Source organism: Delphinus delphis, chromosome 16 (assembly GCF_949987515.2).
Source record: "Delphinus delphis chromosome 16, mDelDel1.2, whole genome shotgun sequence".
Lineage (NCBI taxonomy): Eukaryota > Metazoa > Chordata > Mammalia > Artiodactyla > Delphinidae > Delphinus > Delphinus delphis.
This window is the reverse complement of record NC_082698.1, coordinates 69,454,037-69,460,592: the sequence shown is the minus strand read 5'-3', so window position 1 is coordinate 69,460,592 and position 6,556 is coordinate 69,454,037. Positions and strand designations below refer to the sequence as shown.

General features: G+C 39.0%; 1 long non-coding RNA gene across 1 annotated transcript in view; it reads right to left on the bottom strand.

Moving 5' to 3' along the window:
* Positions 1-5,023: 5,023 nt before the first annotated feature.
* Positions 5,024-6,556, bottom strand: part of LOC132440001 (uncharacterized) — a 150,183-nt gene continuing 148,650 nt past the window's right edge. The window contains exon 3 of the long non-coding RNA XR_009522479.1: positions 5,024-5,099. This is a non-coding gene — a long non-coding RNA (uncharacterized lncRNA). The remainder of the gene's footprint in view (positions 5,100-6,556) is intronic.

The window sequence follows — 6,556 nt, the reverse complement described above, 5'->3', positions numbered from 1 at the left end:
GCACAGTGGTTAAGAATCTGCCTGCCAATGCAGGGGACACGGGTTTGAGCCCTGGCCAGGGAAGATCCCACATGCCGTGGAGCAACTAAGCCCGTGCACCACAACTACTGAGCCTGAGTTCTACAGCCCGCAAGCCACAACTACTGAGCCCACGTGCCACAACTACTAAAGTGTGCGCGCCTAGAGCCCAGGCTCTGCAACAAGAGAAGCCACCACAATGAGAAGCCCGCGCACCGCAGTGAAGAGTAGCCCCCGCTCACCACAACTAGAGAAAGCCCCTGCACAGCGACGAAGACCCAACACAGCCATAAATAAATAAATAAATAAATTTTTTTTTAAAAAGAAAGAAAATATATTTTAATGGCTCTGTAAGAGTCTGTAAAATAAATGTATCATACGTCATTTAACCATTACCTTCATGGGATAAATCAGTTGTTTTATTATAAATAAGAATGAATATCTTTTTTTGTAAAGAGTTGTCTCTATTTCTATTTCTTTTGAATAAATACCTAAAAGTAGAATTAATATGTCAAAATATATAAGTATCTACAGGCTCTTGATACATAGTGTTGTGTTAAATTGCCTTCCAGAGGATTTGTACTATTTATATACTCCCAGCAAGTTATGAGAGTGATATTTTACCACGCCCCCACCAACATTAAATGTTATCAATTTTTTTAAAAAGTGTTAATTTGATAAGTTAAAACTGCCATAACTGTTTTCACTTTTCATGACCAGTGAATTTAAACATTTACATATACTAATTTACCACCAATATTTTGTCCTCCTATGAACTGTCTACATATAATATACCATTTTTCTCTTGTGGCCTTAATATTTTTCTCGTTGATTTGTGTGAACTCTGTTAAGGTTACTGACGTAATTTTTGTGACAAATAATTCTCGCAGCTTGCTGTTTACCTTTTAATTTGGCTTATTATTTTTAATAGGTAAACATTAATATCTATTTATATTAAAATATGGCACCCTTTCTGTTTTCATTCGTTCCTTTGTTTTCATGCTTAGAAAATCTTTCTCACTGAGAAATCAGATGAATGTTCACTAGATTGCCTCTAGATGTTTTATGGTTTCATTTTTTTAAATCCTGTTTTAAAAAATATGGTGCACTGCTTGTTTCTAAAACTGAATAAAACATTTTCTTTCTTTTTTTAAAAAAAAACGTTTTCTTAATGACTCAGGCAGGGTTACAGTTTTGAACAGTATTTAAAGCTCTGTGTCATAGAACAGAACACCCCCAGGCACTATGGTAGAGAGAATTTTCCCCATTCTCTGTGACCTCAGTCTCTGTGATTTGCTAGTTCTGTGGCTGATTTTCAGTTCTGATCTCTTCTTTTGACATTGGGCTTTCAGCTCTCATTTCCTATTGTAGACGCTATTGTGCCTATTGTCTGCCACTCAGTGCTCCCTGCTTTTAAAAGCTCGTACATCAAATAACCATAGCTGTATTACCATGAACTAAGGATATGTATAGTTGAGTTTGGGTGTGGAAGGCAGAATAACGGCCTCCCAAAGATGTTCATGTCCCAATTCCTAGAGTCTCTGAATATACTGTGCTATATGGCAAGGGAAAATTAAGGTTGCTGATCAGCTGAGATGTGGAGATTATTCTGAATTACCGGTTGGGCTCACTGTAATCAAAGGGTACTTAGAAGTGAAAGACAGAGGCAGGAGAGTCAGTGTCAGAATGATCTGATAAGAGAAAGACTCGACCAGCCATTGCTGGCTTTGATGATTGGAAGGGGGCCACAAACAAAAGAATTCAGGCAGCTGGAAGCTAGAAGCTAAAAAAGGTAAGCAAAGGAGGTTCTCCCTGAGAACCTCCAGAAAGGAATGCAGTGTTTTTGACAGCTTGATTCTAGCCCAGAGAGACCCATCTCAAACTTCTGACCTCCAAAAATTGTAAGACAATAAATTTGTGTTGTTTTAAGCTACTAAATTTGGGGTGATTTGTTACAGCGGCAATAGGAAAACAACACATGAGGCCTAGAAGTCTGTTAACAGAAAAAATTGCATGGGCTTTAGTGCATGACCTTGATGTCTGCCAGTTTGGCTGCTCTGAGGTTTTATTTCCACCACTCTCCCTCCTAATTATTTCCATGGTTGCTGGAAATCCAACCTACATCTTAGATCAGAGCCTAAGCAGGACATTTTTATTTTATAAGAACTGGTCCCTACAAATTAAGTTGCAAACATTGGGTCAAAGGGTGAAGTAGAAGGAAGCTTCAGAGACACAGTATTTTTAAAGTTTTTCAGAGAAATCACAAGGCTGGACCATCTGCTCAGTTTGGAAGAAAGACCATCCAAGAGAGGGTCGCGACCCCTGGCCTGGGTGAGAGCATCACTGTTAAATTAACATCTGCACTGAGTCAGATAACCAACACTTCTTTAGGTAAAATCCCCTCTGTCTCTAAAATACTGGGTACTTCGTGGGCATGAGATGTAAAGAATCCACTTAGCAGAGTCTTCTGGGAGTAAGGCTGGGAGGTTAAATGGATTCTGTGCCACCAAGAGCCTTGGATCCAGACTGAATGATAGAGCATGAACTAAGTCAATAAAAACGCAGGTTAAAAAAAAAAAACCCTCAGGTACTCCTCAAGAATAGTACACAGATAAGAATAAGGGAGGATCAGGGAAGAAGGCGCCAGCATTGGGCAGAGGGAACTTGCCCCTAAAATGCAACAAGATGTTTGCCCAGTGGCCTAAGTGGAGACTGCACTTGGATAATTTGTTGTGATGGATGTTGAATAACAATCTGAAGAGTGTGTGTTATTTACCTCTGTATTCCTAATGTCCGCCGCAGTGTCCTGCATGTAGTAAGTGCTCAATAAATTCTTGTCATGAGAATGAACAAATGAATGAATGAATTTAGTAACCCTCTGCCATCTTTAAATCCCACCCTGGGGCTAATAACAAAGATCTCATATCACTCCTTAATAAATTTTTCAACCTTAACATAAAAGACTAATACATGCAGCTCTACTCAAGTTAAACTTAGGATGCAAAAAATGCAATGAGGAAGTATTTTATTAATATATTAGAATTCTTTTTATTACAAGGGAGAGTTATAAGATTTGGGGTGATGAGAAAGAAAAGCAAAATGCTTAAAGGTAGAAAATAATAATTATATCATAATGTAATATGTAGTTTTAATAACTTAATTCATGTATGGCATTTAGAGAGCAGTGCCTGATGTAAATGCACTCAAAAGATGGTGACTATCATTTTACTCTTCAACATTTTTACATGTTCTCCAGTGATTAAAATGTAGTGCTCAGAAAAAATAATAATTCAAAACCATTATTACAATAAGACCAAAGAATGTATAGGTTTGTTAATTTATGAGAAAGAAAAGTAACTAATGGATGATGACAAGACTATCCTTACATGCATACACTGGCATACAGGATATGCACAGTTATAAAAATGAGGGCATGGATTTAAATATATTTTCTTGGCTGTGTTCATTACTTAAAGGATGACATAGTGAATCCATTACTAAAGTAAAGAATACTTCTTCAAGGTGGTATTAATACTATAAGTTTTGAATGTGTTGATCTTTACATATAAATAGGACACTTCAGGATAAATAAACCAAATAAGTTTAACTCAGTGTCTAGAAACATGAGCACCAAGATGAAAGGTAACATACAGATCCTATATATAGGACAGTGTTGATTAAGCCATATCCTTAAGGTAATAAAATTCACTTTCAAAGTACTTACTGGGGCATTTGAAGACTCACAGGGAATTACTAGACCCAAAAGTAAGAAAAGATCAACTCTTCTAAAAAATAAAATAAAAAACACAAACTAATTTAAAAGAAAACCCCTCCCAGTTAGGAACTTTGACTCCATGTTTGCTGTGATGGAGGAGGAGAGAGGTCAGATCCATTCGTCGTCATCAAGAAAGCAATAAGATGGGTGTGGGTCTGAGGTTGCCAGTGTAGACTAACTAAATGATCTACATTTAATATAAATGACTACATAGCTTTCTCCTTTCTTGATTACCAACGAAAGGTGGCAAATGTACAATTTTAACACCACTGGGTTAGAGTTATTCCAGCACTTCCTTCTCTCCAAAGTCCCTAGACATGTCGATAGCCCTTGTTCTGGAGATAAATGCATCAAGACCTAAGTGATGCCATTTGAGGCCCAAACTGGTTTTACAATTGACTGATGTGAGCACCATTTTCCAGCTCACATTTGTGGAAACCTACAAAGAAGAGAGTAGGTTCTTCTGTTTCTCAAAAGAAGACTTCTGAGCCCTTGGAAAAGAAGCTGCTGATACTGGCAGCTAGTATGGGTTCATTGATAAACAGTTATGTCAACCAACTGCACTTTGTTTTTGTTGGGGCTTCTAGAGCACTTAGTGAAAGGAGCAGCAAAGACATTGTGTGCCTTGATTTCAGCAAAGCATTTGACAAGGTCTCTCATAATGTCCTTGTGGAAGCTGTGGTCTGGAGGGTAGAACAGCTGATGGACTGTTCTTTCAATGGCCAAAGACTGATGGGCTGACCAGGAGGGAGTCTCTCCATTTAGATGCTTCAAGGCAATACTGTCCCAAAACTTTCATCAAAGATTCAGATGAAGCCTGGATTAGATTACCCAACACGCATGCTACCATTGGGAAGAGTTATAATTCATGATCCTGGTGGCAACCAAGCAAAGGGAACAGAAGAGTCGCAAGGTGCGTTATTAGTTTGGGCCATAGGGAGGTGTCCAAATCTGGCTGCAAATCAGAAACACCTGGGACGATGTTGAAAAATATGGACACTCAAGGCCTTACCCCAGACCTACCTAACTAGAATTTCAAGAGATAAAGTCCTAGCATATGTATTTAAAAAAAAAAAAAAAAAAAGGTGATTCACAGGCAATCAGCCCAGTTCCCCACTTTCAGAACCACTAAATTAATGGTATTTAGTAAAGACGTTTTTCCAGGGTCATAAATGGTCCTTACCTGGTAGTCTAGAGATCTTCATGGGCTTTCAGATTATGAGAAAATCCTTCCCTACACTCTGGCTCCAACCAGCCTTGACTCTTCCTCATGAGGGCAGGGCAGGGGAGAGGAAGAGCACAGCATCTGGTAAAGAGAGCACAGGTTGATGTCAGCCAGACCTGGAGTCAAGCCTTGCTTCTGTGACCTACCAGCTGTGCAAGAGGGTCTATGCCTCCATTGCCTCATCTTAAATTGCAAGGATTTAATGAGACACACATGTAAAAGTTCTGCCTGGCACATAGGTGGTCAATTAATGCCAGCTACTATTATTAATAGATTGTTTGGCAAACTCCTCAATTCTGTGGATTCCAAGTCTTCAGTTTTACCAAAACATGCCTTTTCGGCAGCTCTGTCCAGAGAAGGAAAGAAGCCACCATATATTGACCATCAACTGTGTGCTGGGCATGAGGTCCCTCTCAGATCTAATCTTATTTCCTTCCTTGTCACCAAAACCCTCATTTTCGCACATGTGGAACCTGAGGCTCAGAGAGGTTAAATGACTTCCCCCGAGTCACCCAGCTAGAAAGGGTCAGACACCAAGAATCTGGCTAATAAACTTGCACTGAGGATTCCCCACAGCACTTTTTTAATGGTTAATACAAGGAGTGGAGAAAGCTTTGCCCTTTAAAAAAATCTAAAGAGAGACATTTTGAAACTGCGAGGGAGGGGGGAAGTTATACCACCTACACTCTCCATTATCTGAACACTCAGCAAGTAGCCAGAGGAAAAGCCCTACAGACAGGCAGTCATTGCTGGCTTGCTCGCTCTCTCTTTCACACACACACACACACACACACACACACACACACACACACACACCCCACAAGGATCCCTGGCCACCTTATTTAAAATTATAAAACCTCCCCCATAACGCTCTTATTTCTTCCCTTGCTTTATTTTTCTTCTTACCACTTAATCACTACATCACATATTGTCATTTTGGTTATTTATGTTGTTTATTGGGACTCTTCCCCAGTAGAGTGTTAGCTCCTTGAGTGAAGGAATTTTTGTCTATTTTGTTTATTCCAATATACACATGCCTAGAACAGGGAGGCACACATTGACATTCAATAAATATTTGTGGCATGAATAAATGGATAGGTGAATAAATGGATAGGTGAATGGTTGAATAAAAAGTCTAGAAAAGTACCAATCATAATTTTGACAAAATTCAACACCCATTTATGACAAAAACTCTCCAGAAAATGGGCATAGAGGGAACCTAGCTCAACATAATAAAGGCCATATATGACAAACCCATAGCAAACATCATTCTTGATGGTGAAAAACTGAAAGCATTTCCTCTAAGATCAGGAATGAGACAAGGACGTCCACTCTCGCCACTATTATTCAACATAGTTTTGGAAGTCCTAGCCATGGCAATCGGAGAAGAAAAAGAAATAAAAGGAATACAAATTGGAGAAGAAGGAAAACTGTCACTGTTTGCAAATGACATGACACTATACATAGAAAATCCTAAAGATGCCACCAGAAAACTACTAGAGCTAATCAACGAATTTGGTAAAGTAGCAGGATACAAA